General features: G+C 42.3%; 2 protein-coding genes and 1 long non-coding RNA gene across 10 annotated transcripts in view; 2 read left to right on the top strand and 1 right to left on the bottom strand.

Moving 5' to 3' along the window:
• The window catches only part of LOC118399623 (BET1 homolog), a 137,890-nt gene that overhangs the window by 96,479 nt on the left and 24,076 nt on the right, over window positions 1-17,335 (bottom strand). The window lies entirely within an intron of this gene.
• The window catches only part of zgc:85777 (uncharacterized protein LOC405871 homolog), a 186,731-nt gene that overhangs the window by 148,633 nt on the left and 20,763 nt on the right, over window positions 1-17,335 (top strand). The gene's annotated exons all lie outside the window — the stretch shown is intronic.
• LOC127909950 (uncharacterized) lies at window positions 8,693-16,939 on the top strand. The gene is made up of 3 exons (XR_008073142.1): window positions 8,693-9,210; window positions 12,552-13,452; window positions 16,644-16,939. It is a non-coding gene; the product is annotated as an uncharacterized LOC127909950 (long non-coding RNA).

Below are 17,335 nucleotides of genomic sequence, written 5' to 3'. Positions count from 1 at the left end.
AGTCCTGATGAAGTTATTTTCGGTCATAAGAGATGGTAGCGGCAATATTATCTGCAAAATAAGTAAAACAACAAGTTACAAACAATGTAAATAAACAAACAAAAATCACAAATGGTTGGGGGCACGTAAAACATCTGCCTTCTCCGGCGCCACTCTTGAGCGCTACTCTCATATTGTTAGGGCTCATTTTGCTATAGATGGGCTATAATGGAGTTATATAGAGCTTATGAAGTGCTTACAACTATTCCATTGAGATATACACAGTTGAAGTCAGAAGTTTACATACACCTTAGCCAAATACATTTAATCTCAGTTTTTCACAATTCTTGACATTTAATCCAAGTTAAAATTCCCTGTTTTAGGTCTGTAAGGATCACCACTTTATTTTAAGAATGTGAAATGTCAGAATAATAGTAGAGAGAAATGTTTATTTCAGCTTTTATTTCTTACGTCAAATTCCCAGTGGGTCAGAAGAATACATACACTCAATTAGTATTTGGTAGCATTGCCTTTAAATTGTTTAACTCTGGTCAAATGGTTCAGGTAGCCTTCCACAAGCTTCCCACAACAAGTTGGGTGAATTTTGGCCCATTCCTCCTGACAGAGCTGGTGTAACTGAGTCAGGTTTGTAGGCCTCCTTGCTCGCACACGCTTTTTCAGTTCTGCTCACACATTTTCTATAGGATTGAGGTCAGGGCTTTGTGATGGCCACTCCAATACCTTGACTTTGTTGTCCTTAAGCCATTTTGCCACAACTTTGGAAGTATGCTTGGGGTCATTGTCCATTTGGAAGACCCATTTGCGACCAAGCTTTAACTTCCTGACTGATGTCTTGAGATGTTTCTTCAATATATCCACGTAATTTTCCTACCTCATGATGCCATCTATTTTGTGAAGTGCACCAGTTCCTCCTGCAGCAAAGCACCACCACAACATGCTGCTGCCACCCCCGTGCTTCACGGTTGGGATGGTGTTCTTCGGCTAGCAAGCACCCTCCTTTTTTTCTCCAAACATAACAATGGTCCTTATGGCCAAACAGTTCTATTTTTGTTTCATCAGACCAGAGGACATTTCTCCAAAAAGTACAATATTTTTCCCCATGTACAGTTGCAAGCTAAGCGGCCTTTCAGGTTATGTCGATATAGGACTTGTTTTACTGTGGATATATATACTTTGTACCTGTTTCCTCTAGCATCTTCACAAGGTCCTTTGCTGTTGTTCTGGGAGTGTTTGCACTTTTTGCAGCAAAGTACGTTCATCTCTAGGACACAGAACGCGTCTCGTTCCTGAGCGGTATGATGGCTGCCTGGTCTCATGGTGTTTATACTTGCGTACTATTGTTTGTACAGATGTGTGGTACCTTCAGGCGTTTGGAAATTGCTCCCAAGTATGAACCAGTCTTGAGGACGTCTATCATTTTTAGGGTGATTTTATTTGGATTTTCCCATGATGTCAAGCAAAGAGGCACTGAGTTTGAAGGTAGGCTTAGAAATACATCCACAGGTACACCTCCAATTGACTCAAATGATGTCAATGATGTCAATTAGCCTATCAGAAGCTTCTAAAGCCGTGACATCATTTCCTGCATTTGTCCAAGCTGTTTAAAGGCACAGTCAACTTAGTGTATGTAAACTTCTGACCCACTGGAATTGTCACACAGTGAATCATAAGTGAAATAATCTGTCTGTAAACAATCATTGGAAAATTCTTTGTCATGCACAAAGTAGATATCTTAACCGACTTGCAAAAACTATAGTTAGTTAACTGGTTTTGGAGTCACACTCAAAATTAAAGTGGAAAACCACACTACAGGCTGATCCAACTTTGATGTAATGTCCTTAAAACAAGTCAAAATGAGGCTCAGTAGTGTGTGTGGCCTCCACGTGCCTATATGACCTCCCTACAACGCCTGGGCATGCTCCTGAATAGGTGGCGGATGGTCTCCTGAGGGATCTCTTCCCAGACCTGGACTAAAGCATCCGCCAACTCCTGGACAATCTGTGGTGCAACGCGGCGTTGGTGGATGGAGCGAGACATGAGGTCCCAGATGTGCTCAATTGGATTCAGGTCTGGGGAACGGGCGGGCCAGTCCATACCATCAATGCCTCCCTCTTGCAGGAACTGCTGACACACTCCAGCCACATGAGGTCTAGCATTGTCTTGCATTAGGAGGAACCCAGGGCCAACCGCACCAGCATATGGTCTCACAAGGGGTCTGAGGATCTCATCTCGGTACCTAATGGCAGTCAGGCTACCTCTGGCGAGCACATGGAGGGCTGTGCGGCCCCCCAAAGAAATGCCACCCCACACCATGACTGACCCACTGCCAAACCGGTCATGCTGGAGGATATTGCAGGCAGCAGAACGTTCTCCACGGCGTCTCCAGACTCTGTCACGTCTGTCACATGTGCTCAGTGTGAACCTGCTTTCATCTGTGAAGAGCACAGTGGCGAATTTGTCAATCTTGGTGTTCTCTGGCAAATGCCAAACGTCCTGCACGGTATTTGGCTGTTAGCCCAACCCCCACCTGTGGACGTCGTGCCCTCATACCACCCTCATGGAGTCTGTTTCTGACCGTTTGAGCAGACACATGCACATTTGTGGCCTGCTGGAGGTCATTTTCCAGGGCTCTGGCAGTGCTCCTCCTGCTCCTCCTTGCACAAAGGCGGAGGTAGCGGTCCTGCTGCTGGGTTGTTGCCCTCCTACGGCCTCCTCCACGTCTCCTGGTGTACTGGCCTGTCTCCTGGTAGCGCCTCCATGCTCTGGACGCTGACAGACACAGCAAACCTTGCCACAGCTCGCATTGATGTGCCATCCTGGATGAGCTGCACTACCTGAGCCACTTGTGTGGGTTGTAGACTCCGTCTCATGCTACCACTAGAGTGAAAGCACCGCCAGCATTCAAAAGTGACCAAAACATCAGCCAGGAAGCATAGGAACTGAGAAGTGGTCTGTGGTCACCAGCTGCAGATCCACTCCTTTATTGGGGGTGTCTTGCTAATTGCCTATAATTTCCACCTGTTGTCTATTCCATTTGCACAACAGCATGTGAAATTTATTGTCAATCAGTGTTGCTTCCTAAGTGGACAGTTTGATTTCACAGAAGTGTGATTGACCTGGAATTACATTGTGTTGTTTAAGTGTTCCCTTTATTTTTTTGAGCAGTATATATATAATGTTAAGCCATGCCTTCTTGCCTTTGCAACATTTCCTCATCTCCCACTCCTTCTTATGCAAATATACCCAATGCTTTTCCCTCTTTTTCTCCTGCCCTGCTACAGAGTCCAAGGTGCTGAAAGGAGCTCCTTAAACTTGACCCCAAAAAACCATCTGGGTCAGATGGTTTATACCCTTTCTTCTTTAAGGTTGCTGCCCCTATCATCGCCAAGCCTATCTCCAACCTTTTTACCCTGTCTCTCCTTTCTGGGAGGTTTCCATTGCTTGGAAGGCAGCCACTGTCCGTCCTTTATTTAAACGCGAGATCAAGCTGATCCTAACTGTTATAGGCCTATTTCTATTTTGCCCTGTTACTCAAAAGTGTTGGTAACACTTGTCAATTATCAACTGACTGGCTTTCTTGATGTGTATAGTATTCTTTCGGGTATGCAATCTGGTTTCCGCTCAGTTTATTGATGTGTCAGTGCAACCTTAAAGGTCCTCGACGATTTCACCATTGCCCTTGATTCTAAGCAATGTTGTGCTGCTATTTTTATTGACTTTGCCAAAGCTTTCGATACGGTAGACCGTTCCATTCTTGTGGGCTGGTTAAGGAGTATTGGTGTCTCTGATGGGTCTTTGGCCTGATTTGCTAACTACCTCTCTCAAAGAGTGCAGTGTATGAAGTCAAGATATGCTGTCTCAGCCACTGCCTGTCACCAAGGGAGTACCCGAAAGCTCGATCCTAAGCCCCATGTTCTTCTCAATTTACATCAACAACATAGCTCAGGCAGCTCTCTCATCCATTTATATGCAGATGATAGTATTATACTCAGCTGGCCCCTCTTCGGATTTTGTGTTAAATGCTTTACAAAAAAAGCTTTCTTAGTGTCCAGCAAGCTTTCTCTGCCCTTAAACTTGTTCTGAACACCTCCAAAACAAATGTCATGTGGTTTGGTAAGAAGAATGCCCTTCTCCCCACAGGTGTGATTACTACTGCTGAGGGTTTAGAGCTTGAGGTAAGTCACCTCATACAAGTCCTTGGGAGTATGGCTAGACAGTACACTGTCCTTCTTTCAGCACATATCAAAGCTGCAGACTAAAGTTAAATATAGACTTGGTTTCCACTATCGTAGTCGCTCCTCTTTCACCCCAGCTGCCAAACTAACCGTGATTCAGATGACCATCCTACCCATGCTAGATTACGGAGACGTAATTTATAGATCGGCAGGTAAGGGTGCTCTTGAGCGGCTAGATGTTCTTTACCAATCGGCCATCAGATTTGCCACCAATGCTCCTTTATAGGACACATCACTGCACTCTATACTCTGTAAACTGGTCATCTTTGTATACCCGTCGCAAGACCCACTGGTTGATGCTTATTTGTAAAAACCCTCTCAGGCCTCACTCCCCCCTATCTGAGATATCTACTGCAGCCCCCATCCTCCACATACAACACCCGTTCTGCCAGTCACATTCTGTTAAAGGTCCCCAAAGCACAAAAATCCCTGGGTCACTCCTCTTTTCAGTTCGTGCAGCTTGCGACTGGAATGAGCTGCAACAAACACTCAACCTGGACAGTTTTATCTCAGTCTCTTCATTCAAAGCCTCAATCATGGACACTCTTACTGACAGTTGTGGCTGCTTTGTGTGATGTATTGTTGTCTCTACGTTCTTGCCCTTTGTGCTGTTGTCTGTGCCCAATAAGGTTTGTAGCATGTTTTGTGCTGCTACCATGTTGCCATGTTGTGTTCCTACAATGCTGTGTTGTCATGTGTCGCTGCCTTGCTAATTTGTTGTCTTAGGGGTCTCTTTATGTAGTGTTGTTGTCTCTCTTGTCGTGATGTGTGTGTTGTCCTATATTTATTGTGGCAGACCAGGAGGTTGGGTGAAAACGTTTACACAGATCAGACATGGACAATGTAGGATTAGCTCAGTTTCAAAGGTGTTTATTAACCTAATAGTTCAAAAGAAAAGAATAGGTCTCCCCCAAGAGACCTTCTCCGGGATACCCTCTTCTGGGCTTTGCATCTTGCTGTATCCTGTGGAGAGCAAAAACTGAACTCTCTCCTGTTACGGCTGGAACCGTCCCCAGGAGTCATTTCTTCCCCCAGTCTCTCTCCTGTGTGCTACCCTTCTGTCAGCTTTATGGGACTCGTACAGCTAGTGAGCAATCAGCCCTTGATTACTCACAAGCCCCAATTAGTCCTGGCTGACCTGCTGTACGCCACATTATATATTTATTTTAAATATTTAATCCCATCCCCACAGGAGGCCTATTGGTAGGCCGTCATTGTAAATAGCAATTTGTTCTTAACTGACCTGCCTAGTTAACCTCTTCAACCTATGGAGGCGCTATGTCATTATTGGATAAAAAGACGTGCCCGTTTTAAGCGCAATATTTTGTCACGAAAAGATGCTTGACTATGCATGGAATTGACAGCCTTGGAAAGACAAAACTCTGACGTTTCCAAACCTGCAAAGATATTATCTGTGAGTGCCCCAGAACTAATGCTACAGGCGAAACCAAGATGAAGTTTCATATAGGAAATGCCCCAGATTCTGAAGGCGCTGTGTTCCAATGTCTCCTTATATGGCTGTCAATGTGCCAGGAATGAGCCTGCCCTTTGTGTCATTTCTCCAAGGTGTCTGCAGCATTGTGACGTGTTTGTAGGCATATCATTGGAAGATTGACCATAAGAGACTACATTTACCTGGTGTCCCGCCCGGTGTCCTGTGTCGAAATTATTGCATAATCTGTAGGTCCATGCGCATTCCATTTCTTCAGAAGAGAAAGTCAACTGCCACGAAGGATTTTATCGTCGATAGATATGTGAAAAACACCTTGAGGATTGATTCTAAACATCGGTTTGCCATGTTTCTGTCGATATTATGGAGTTAATTTGGAAAAAAGTTTGCGTCTTAATGACTTAATTTTCGTTTTTTTTCTTACCCAAACGTGATGAAGAATGATGAAGAAAACGGACCGATTTGTCAACACAAATAATATTTTTTGTAAAAACGGAACATTTGCTATCTGAGAGTCTCCTCATTGAAAACATCTGAAGTTCTTCAAAGGTAAATGATTTTATTTGAATCCTTTTCTGGTTTTTGTGAAAATGTTGCCTGCTAAATGCTACGCTAAATGCTACGCTAGCAATCAATACTGTTACACAAATGCTTGTTTTGCAATGGTTGAGAAGCATATTTTGAAAATCTGAGATGACAGTGTTGTTAACAAAAGGCTAAGCTTGAGAGCAAATAGATTCATTTCATTTCATTTGCGATTTTCATGAATAGTTAACGTTGTGTTATGGTAATGAGCTTGAGGCTGTAGTCACGATACCGGATCCGGGATGTCTCGACGCAAGAAGTTAAATAAAGGTTAAATAAATAAATAATATAACTAAGGACCCTGCGACTTAACACCTCCCTCTGCAACTGGATCCTGGACTTCCTGACGGGGCGCCCCCAGGTGGTAAGAGTAGGCAACAACACATCTGCCACGCTGATCCTCAACACGGGGGAACCTCAGGGGTGCTTGCTTTGTCCCCTCCTGTACTCTCTGTTCACCCACGACTGCGTGGCCAGGCATGACTCCAACACCATCATTAAGTTTGCTGAAGACACAACTGGTAGGCCTGATCACAGACAACGATGAGACAGCCTATGGGGAGGAGGTCAGAGACCTGTCAGTGTGGTGCCAGGACAACAACCTCTCCCTCAATGTGAGCAAGACAAAGGAGCCGATCGTGGACTATAGGAAAAGGAGGGCTGAACCGGCCCCCATTAACATCGACGGGGCTGTAGTGGAGCGGGTCGAGAGTTTCAAGTTCCTTGGTGTCCACATCAACAATGAACTATCATGGTCCAAACACACCAAGACAGTTGTTGTGAAGAGAGCACGACAACACCTTTTCCCCCGCAGGAGACTGAAAAGATTTGGCATGGGTCCCCAGATCCTCAAAAAGTTCTACAGCTGCACCATTGAGATCATCCTGACTGGTTGCATCACCACCTGGTATGGCAACTGCTCGGCATCTGACCGTAAGGCGCTACAGAGGGTAGTGCGTACAGCCCAGTACGTCACTGGGGCCAAGCTTCCTGCCATCCAGGACCTATATACTTGGCGTTATTAGAGGAAGGCCCTAAAAAATGATCTTAGACTCCAGTCACCCAAGTCAGAGACTGTTCTCTCTGCTACCCCACGGCAAGCGGGACTGGAGCGCCAAATCTAGGTCCAAGAGGTTCCTTAACAGCTTCTACCACCAAGCCATAAGACTCCTGAACAATTAATCAAATGGCCATCCCATTGTTTTTACACTGCTGCTACTCGCTGTTTATTATCTATGCATAGTCACTTTACAAATTGCCTCGACTAACCTGTACCCCTGCACATTGACACGGTACAGGTACCCCTTGTATATAGCCTCGTTATTGTTATGTAAGGGAATACCCCCTGTATTGGACAAAAATGAATGGCAAGTCATTGGCATCGGACAAACCATATACACATTGGCCAATACCACCCAATTCGGCGTTGATTCATCCAAAGTGTATTGCAAATGCCATATGGCAATTGCCAGTTGTAACACTTTAAAAATTCAACAGGGGGCAAATGCGCTCCACCGGGGTTGTTCATATTGGATATGTAACCCAAATTAATGTCCAAAAGTAAAATTTTGAAAAAATGATTTTTTTTCCAAAAACTTATCACCCCTTAAAAAGTGCTTTCTGGACCGTTTTTCGAAATTCTTTCGATTTTTTTGTCAATTACACATGTGTAAGAACTGTATGAATATACTTTTGTCCAATTTTATTATCATAATTTTTAAAAAAAAAAAAATTATATGCGCTTAAGGAATATGTTTTGTCCAATTCCAATATGATTTCATAGGAAGTCAAAAGTCAAAAATGTCAAAATTTTGTAAAAAACTTCACACACCCATAAAAAGTGCTTTCTGGACCGTTTTTCGAAATTCTTTCGATTTTTTTGTCAATTACACATGTGTAAGAACTGTATGAATATACTTTTGTCCAATTTTATTATCATAATTTTTTTTTTTTTTTTTTTTTTACATGCGCATAAGGAATATGTTTTGTCCAATTCCAATATGATTTCATAGGAAGTCAAAAGTCAAAAGTCAAAAATGTCAAAATTTTGTAAAAACTTCACACACCCTTAAAAAGTGCTTTCTGGACCGTTTTTGAAATTCTTTCAATTTTTTTGTCAATTACACATGTGTAAGAACTGTATGAATATACTTTTGTCCAATTTTATTATCATATTTTTTATATATTTTTTTAAATTGTGCATAAGGATTTTTTTTGTGGGCCAAATGACGTAAGAAATTTGACATGCTCAAAAATCCTGCAGAAATGCAAAATTGACTGGCCTGATGAACTCGGGATGGCCGGGCAGTGATAGTTGTTCCTTTCCATCACTCGTTGTGTTGACTTCATCATGTCCATTTTGTGATGTTTTTCACTATATAATCATATTGCAAGTGCACGTGCATTTGCAATATGTTTCAATGTGCATTTACCATATGAAATTTGACCTTGCTCAAAAATGCAAAATTGACTGGTCTGATGAACACAGGATGGCCGAGCAGTGATAGTTGTACATTTCCATCACTTGTTGTGTTGATTTCATCATGTCCATTAGGTGATGTTTTTTCACTATAGAATCATATTGCAAATGCACGTGCATTGTTGTGCAACTGGTAACCCAAAAATTAAAATATGGTTGTAAATGCATTTACCGGGACTCCTATTATCCATGCCCGCTATGGGAGTACCCTACTACGGCCCTCTATCTATGGGGGCAGTCCTGAGTGCTTTATGGACTGTTTAAAATATTCTGATGGATACGCATGTTGTGCAACTGGTGATTGAAAATAGGCACCTGGTAACCCAAAAATGAAAATATGGTTGTGAATGCATTTACCGGTCATTCTGATATTAATGCCCGCTATGGGAACACAGGATGGCCGGGCAGTGATAGTTGTTCCTTTCCATCACTCGTTGTGTTGATTTCATCATGTCCATTAGGTGATGTTTTTACACTATAGAATCATATTGCAAGTGCGCGCGCATTTGCAATATGTTTCAATGTGCATTTACCATATGAAATTTGACATGCTCAAAAATGCAAAATTGACTGGTCTGATGGACACAGGATGGCCGAGCAGTGATAGTTGTACATTTCCATCACTCGTTGTGTTGATTTCATCATGTCCATTAGGTGATGTTTTTTCACTATAGAATCATATTGCAAATGCACGTGCATTGTTGTGCAACTGGTAACCCAAAAATAAAAATATGGTTGTAAATGCATTTACCGGTCATTCTGATATTAATGCTCGCTATGGGAACACAGGATGGCCGGGCAGTGATAGTTGTACATTTCCATCACTCGTTGTGTTGATTTCATCATGTCCATTAGGTGATGTTTTTACACTATAGAATCATATTGCAAGTGCGCGCGCATTTGCAATATGTTTCAATGTGCATTTACCATATGAAATTTGACATGCTCAAAAATGCAAAATTGACTGGTCTGATGGACACAGGATGGCCGAGCAGTGATAGTTGTACATTTCCATCACTCGTTGTGTTGATTTCATCATGTCCATTAGGTGATGTTTTTTCACTATAGAATCATATTGCAAATGCACGTGCATTGTTGTGCAACTGGTAACCCAAAAATAAAAATATGGTTGTAAATGCATTTACCGGTCATTCTGATATTAATGCTCGCTATGGGAACACAGGATGGCCGGGCAGTGATAGTTGTACATTTCCATCACTCGTTGTGTTGATTTCATCATGTCCATTAGGTGATGTTTTTACACTATAGAATCATATTGCAAGTGCGCGCGCATTTGCAATATGTTTCAATGTGCATTTACCATATGAAATTTGACATGCTCAAAAATGCAAAATTGACTGGTCTGATGGACACAGGATGGCCGAGCAGTGATAGTTGTACATTTCCATCACTCGTTGTGTTGATTTCATCATGTCCATTAGGTGATGTTTTTCACTATAGAATCATATTGCAAATGCACGTGCATTGTTGTGCAACTGGTAACCCAAAAATAAAAATATGGTTGTAAATGCATTTACCGGTCATTCTGATATTAATGCTCGCTATGGGAACACAGGATGGCCGGGCAGTGATAGTTGTACATTTCCATCACTCGTTGTGTTGATTTCATCATGTCCATTAGGTGATGTTTTTACACTATAGAATCATATTGCAAGTGCGCGCGCATTTGCAATATGTTTCAATGTGCATTTACCATATGAAATTTGACATGCTCAAAAATGCAAAATTGACTGGTCTGATGGACACAGGATGGCCGAGCAGTGATAGTTGTACATTTCCATCACTCGTTGTGTTGATTTCATCATGTCCATTAGGTGATGTTTTTCACTATAGAATCATATTGCAAATGCACGTGCATTGTTGTGCAACTGGTAACCCAAAAATAAAAATATGGTTGTAAATGCATTTACCGGTCATTCTGATATTAATGCTCGCTATGGGAACACAGGATGGCCGGGCAGTGATAGTTGTACATTTCCATCACTCGTTGTGTTGATTTCATCATGTCCATTAGGTGATGTTTTTACACTATAGAATCATATTGCAAGTGCGCGCGCATTTGCAATATGTTTCAATGTGCATTTACCATATGAAATTTGACATGCTCAAAAATGCAAAATTGACTGGTCTGATGGACACAGGATGGCCGAGCAGTGATAGTTGTACATTTCCATCACTCGTTGTGTTGATTTCATCATGTCCATTAGGTGATGTTTTTTCACTATAGAATCATATTGCAAATGCACGTGCATTGTTGTGCAACTGGTAACCCAAAAATAAAAATATGGTTGTAAATGCATTTACCGGTCATTCTGATATTAATGCTCGCTATGGGAACACAGGATGGCCGGGCAGTGATAGTTGTACATTTCCATCACTCGTTGTGTTGATTTCATCATGTCCATTAGGTGATGTTTTTACACTATAGAATCATATTGCAAGTGCGCGCGCATTTGCAATATGTTTCAATGTGCATTTACCATATGAAATTTGACATGCTCAAAAATGCAAAATTGACTGGTCTGATGGACACAGGATGGCCGAGCAGTGATAGTTGTACATTTCCATCACTCGTTGTGTTGATTTCATCATGTCCATTAGGTGATGTTTTTCACTATAGAATCATATTGCAAATGCACGTGCATTGTTGTGCAACTGGTAACCCAAAAATAAAAATATGGTTGTAAATGCATTTACCGGTCATTCTGATATTAATGCTCGCTATGGGAACACAGGATGGCCGGGCAGTGATAGTTGTACATTTCCATCACTCGTTGTGTTGATTTCATCATGTCCATTAGGTGATGTTTTTACACTATAGAATCATATTGCAAGTGCGCGCGCATTTGCAATATGTTTCAATGTGCATTTACCATATGAAATTTGACATGCTCAAAAATGCAAAATTGACTGGTCTGATGGACACAGGATGGCCGAGCAGTGATAGTTGTACATTTCCATCACTCGTTGTGTTGATTTCATCATGTCCATTAGGTGATGTTTTTTCACTATAGAATCATATTGCAAATGCACGTGCATTGTTGTGCAACTGGTAACCCAAAAATAAAAATATGGTTGTAAATGCATTTACCGGTCATTCTGATATTAATGCTCGCTATGGGAACACAGGATGGCCGGGCAGTGATAGTTGTACATTTCCATCACTCGTTGTGTTGATTTCATCATGTCCATTAGGTGATGTTTTTACACTATAGAATCATATTGCAAGTGCGCGCGCATTTGCAATATGTTTCAATGTGCATTTACCATATGAAATTTGACATGCTCAAAAATGCAAAATTGACTGGTCTGATGGACACAGGATGGCCGAGCAGTGATAGTTGTACATTTCCATCACTCGTTGTGTTGATTTCATCATGTCCATTAGGTGATGTTTTTCACTATAGAATCATATTGCAAATGCACGTGCATTGTTGTGCAACTGGTAACCCAAAAATAAAAATATGGTTGTAAATGCATTTACCGGTCATTCTGATATTAATGCTCGCTATGGGAACACAGGATGGCCGGGCAGTGATAGTTGTACATTTCCATCACTCGTTGTGTTGATTTCATCATGTCCATTAGGTGATGTTTTTACACTATAGAATCATATTGCAAGTGCGCGCGCATTTGCAATATGTTTCAATGTGCATTTACCATATGAAATTTGACATGCTCAAAAATGCAAAATTGACTGGTCTGATGGACACAGGATGGCCGAGCAGTGATAGTTGTACATTTCCATCACTCGTTGTGTTGATTTCATCATGTCCATTAGGTGATGTTTTTTCACTATAGAATCATATTGCAAATGCACGTGCATTGTTGTGCAACTGGTAACCCAAAAATAAAAATATGGTTGTAAATGCATTTACCGGTCATTCTGATATTAATGCTCGCTATGGGAACACAGGATGGCCGGGCAGTGATAGTTGTACATTTCCATCACTCGTTGTGTTGATTTCATCATGTCCATTAGGTGATGTTTTTACACTATAGAATCATATTGCAAGTGCGCGCGCATTTGCAATATGTTTCAATGTGCATTTACCATATGAAATTTGACATGCTCAAAAATGCAAAATTGACTGGTCTGATGAACACAGGATGGCTGAGCAGTGATAGTTGTACATTTCCATCACTCGTTGTGTTGATTTCATCATGTCCATTTGTTTATGTTTTCTCACTTTTGCAAAGTCACTGTGCATTTGCAATATGGTTCAATGGGCAGGTACCATCACGAATTTGTCATGCTATAAAAATCCTGCAGGAATGTGAAATTGACTGGCCCGATGAACTCGGGATAGCTGGGCAGTGATTCTGGTTCATCTCCATGGCTCGTTAGGGTTGATTTCAGAATGTCACTTTTGGTGATGGTCCCTCTCCGTTTAAACATATTGCTAATGTACAAAAGTCAACTAGCAAGTCAGTGTCCACCAGTCAATTAGATGTCATTCTGACACCAAACTGATACCAATTGACACCAAACCCACTTTTTCCAACTCATTTAGAAGCCAACTATCACATATGTCAGAGCAGGCCCATAATTCACAGCGCCATTAGTTTAAAACATAATAAAAACGTAAAACACATAGTTACGTTCTAACTGCGGGTCCAGGTCAGACATTATGTGAAGGCCTATGTGAGGCGACCCCGAATCCCGAGTTTCGGCTCGATAGGTCCTTCGGTGCCCGAGTAAAACCCTAATTGGTGCTGAAAATCCACTTTTTTCCATGCCTTGCTATGGGGTCCTTGAATGAGCTATCGGACCGAAACGTTGGGGTCCGTCTCTATGGGCCGAGCCGGTTCCAATGCACCTAGTCTTGTGTCTCTGAGACTTTTCTAAATGTCGCCATTTTCGTAATGGTCAAAATGAATTGAAATCATTGCAAATGTACGAGGCTATTTCTCGGTCCGAGAACCTTCTAGAGCCACCTAACTCACCACGCACTATCGACCCGAGGTCTAGAACAGGTTTCTAAAGTTTCGGAACTCTAGGTCTGACGGTTCTTTTTTAGCTCGAACAAAGCTAACTATTGGAGGCACTGTCTGTCTCTACAAACCCCAATACGTCCCTCCTTCCAAGTTGTGTGTCTGTGTGATTTAGTTTTCCTTTGAAATTTTATGGGAAAAATGACTGATTTACAGTTCATGGGGTTGCCTAATCACACATATGAAGTTTTGGACAGATCTGACTTTTTAACCCCTCGAAACAGCCCCTGAGACACCAATTAAGGCACTTCCGGTTGGCACAGGAAGCTATAAGTCAACACATATCCTCACTGGGCTATGCTTTTACAGAATCCTGTGTTTTAAGTCCTTACGTTAAGAATTGACTGATTTACACAGGGTTGAATGCACTATGTCTATCAAACTGCAGGCAGGTAATGGAAAAACACTTTTAGGGTGATTTTAACCACTTCCGGTTGGTCCAGGAAGCTTAGAATCAACACAGGTAGACCTCATACTGGCCTGATGGACTGTCATCAAAGACAGGTTCATACGGCATTCATAACCCATATAGACTTCAGGTTGAATTTAGGGGTTCAGGCAATGTATTCCTATGGGGAGAGAAGTCAATGCAAACTCTTTGAAGTAAACACCTTCTTTTAACTATTAAGGGTTAATGCCACACGGTCAAGGTTAGGCTTGCACGGATCGGAAGGACCTTAGGAACGTACCTGAGGTCGAATTGTGCTTCTCACCCTAACGGTTCTCTCACTGTCACCCAAAAGCAAATGACGTTGTGGGGCAGGCTTCATTTTGGGCCTACTTTTCTAATGGTCGCTGCGCTCAGACCGAGCGAGCTACGGTCAAGCGGGATATCTCGTTGAACTCGGCACGGCCTAGAGATTATGTTTATGCCATTGCCTGCTCTCTGTGTCTTTGAGAACCGCACTTTTTCACTCCATCCTTGCTGTGTGTGCGTGTGAGAGCTTTTCTTTGACATCTGTTGGGAGAAATGACTAATTTACAGTTCATGAGGGTTACCTAGTCACACATATGAAGTTTTGAAAAGATCTGACCTTTTTAACCCTTGGAAACTGCCACTGTGACATCATTAAAGGCACTTCCGGTTGGCACAGGAAGCTATAAGTAAACCCATGTCTTGATTGACATAGAAACTTACAGAATCCTGAGTTTTAAGTCCTTACGTTAAGAATTGACTGATTTACACAGGGTTGAATGCACTATGTCTATCAAACTGCAGGCAGGTAATGGAAAAACACTTTTAGGGTGATTTTAACCACTTCCGGTTGGTCCAGGAAGCTTAGAATCAACACAGGTAGACCTCATACTGGCCTGATGGACTGTCATCAAAGACAGGTTCATACGGCATTCATAACCCATATAGACTTCAGGTTGAATTTAGGGGTTCAGGCAATGTATTCCTATGGGGAGAGAAGTCAATGCAAACTCTTTGAAGTAAACACCTTCTTTTAACTATTAAGGGTTAATGCCACACGGTCAAGGTTAGGCTTGCACGGATCGGAAGGACCTTAGGAACGTACCTGAGGTCGAATTGTGCTTCTCACCCTAACGGTTCTCTCACTGTCACCCAAAAGCAAATGACGTTGTGGGGCAGGCTTCATTTTGGGCCTACTTTTCTAATGGTCGCTGCGCTCAGACCGAGCGAGCTACGGTCAAGCGGGATATCTCGTTGAACTCGGCACGGCCTAGAGATTATGTTTATGCCATTGCCTGCTCTCTGTGTCTTTGAGAACCGCACTTTTTCACTCCAGCCTTGCTGTGTGTGCGTGTGAGAGCTTTTCTTTGACATCTGTTGGGAGAAATGACTGATTTACAGTTCATGAGGGTTACCTAGTCACACATAAGAAGTTTTGAAAAGATCTGACCTTTTTAACCCTTGGAAACTGCCACTGTGACACCATTAAAGGCACTTCCGGTTGGCACAGGAAGCTATAAGTAAACCCATGTCTTGATTGACATAGAAACTTACAGAATCCTGAGTTTTAAGTCTTTAAGTTAAGAATTGACTGATCTACGATCTACACAGGGTTGAATGTAGTCATTTTCACCTTTTGACGGTTATGTACATCAAAACACCTTTTGGGTCAATTTAACCATTTCCGGTTGCTTCAGGAAGCTTAGAATCGGCACAGGTAGACCTCATAGTGATCTGATGGACTGTCATAGAAGACAGGTTCATAAGGCATTCATAACCCACATAGGCTTCAGGTTGAATTTAGAGGTGCAGGCAATGTATTCCTATGGGGAGAGAAGTCAATGCAAACTCTTTGATGTAAACACCTTCTTTTAACTGTTAAGGGTTAATGCCACAGGGTCAAGGTTAGGCTTGCACGGATCGGGGGGACCTTAGGAACATACCTGAGGTCGAATTGTGCTTCTCACCCTAACAGTTCTCTCACTGTCACCCAAAAGCAAATGACATTGAGGGCCAGGCTTCCTTTTGCGCCTTTTTTTTCAAGGTCGCTGCACTCAGAGCGAGCTACGGTCAAGCGGGGCGTCTCGTTGAACTCTGCACAGCCTGGAGACTATGGTGATGCCATTTTTGTGTTGATTTCAGAATGCCATTTTGGTGATGGTCCCTCTCCGTTTAAACATATTGCTAATGTACAAAAGTCAACTAGCAAGTCAGTGTCCACCAGTCAATTAGATGTCATTCTGACACCAAACTGATACCAATTGACACCAAACCCACTTTTTCCAACTCATTTAGAAGCCAACTATCACATATGTCAGAGCAGGCCCATAATTCACAGCGCCATTAGTTTAAAACATAATAAAAACGTAAAACACATAGTTACGTTCTAGCTGCGGGTCCAGGTCAGACATTATGTGAAGGCCTATGTGAGGCGACCCCGAATCCCGAGTTTCGGCTCAATAGGTCCTTCGGTGCCCGAGTAAAACCCTAATTGGTGCTGAAAATCCACTTTTTTCCATGCCTTGCTATGGGGTCCTTGAATGAGCTATCGGACCGAAACGTTGGGGTCCGTCTCTATGGCCCGAGCCGGTTTCAATGCACCTAGTCTTGTGTCTCTGAGACTTTTCTAAATGTCGCCATTTTCGTAATGGTCAAAATGAATTGAAGTCATTGCAAATGTACGAGGCTATTTCTCGGTCCGAGAACCTTCTAGAGCCACCTAACTCACCACGCACTATCGACCCGAGGTCTAGAACAGGTTTCTAAAGTTTCGAACTCTAGGTCTGACGGTTCTTTTTAGCTCGAACAAAGCTAACTATTGGAGGCACTGTCTGTCTCTACAACCCCCAATACGTCCCTCCTTCCAAGTTGTGTGTCTGTGTGATTTAGTTTTCCTTTGAAATTTTATGGGAAAAATGACTGATTTACAGTTCATGGGGGTTGCCTAATCACACATATGAAGTTTTGGACAGATCTGACTTTTTAACCCCTCGAAACAGCCCCTGAGACACCAATTAAGGCACTTCCGGTTGTCACAGGAAGCTATAAGTCAACACATATCCTCACTGGGCTATGCTTTTACAGAATCCTGAGTTTTAAGTCCTTACGTTAAGAATTGACTGATTTACACAGGGTTGAATGCACTATGTCTATCA

Source organism: Oncorhynchus keta, chromosome 20, assembly GCF_023373465.1.
Source record: "Oncorhynchus keta strain PuntledgeMale-10-30-2019 chromosome 20, Oket_V2, whole genome shotgun sequence".
In the NCBI taxonomy this organism is placed as follows: Eukaryota; Metazoa; Chordata; class Actinopteri; order Salmoniformes; family Salmonidae; genus Oncorhynchus; species Oncorhynchus keta.
Note: the sequence above shows the minus strand (reverse complement) of the source record. Positions and strands in the feature narration are given on the sequence as shown.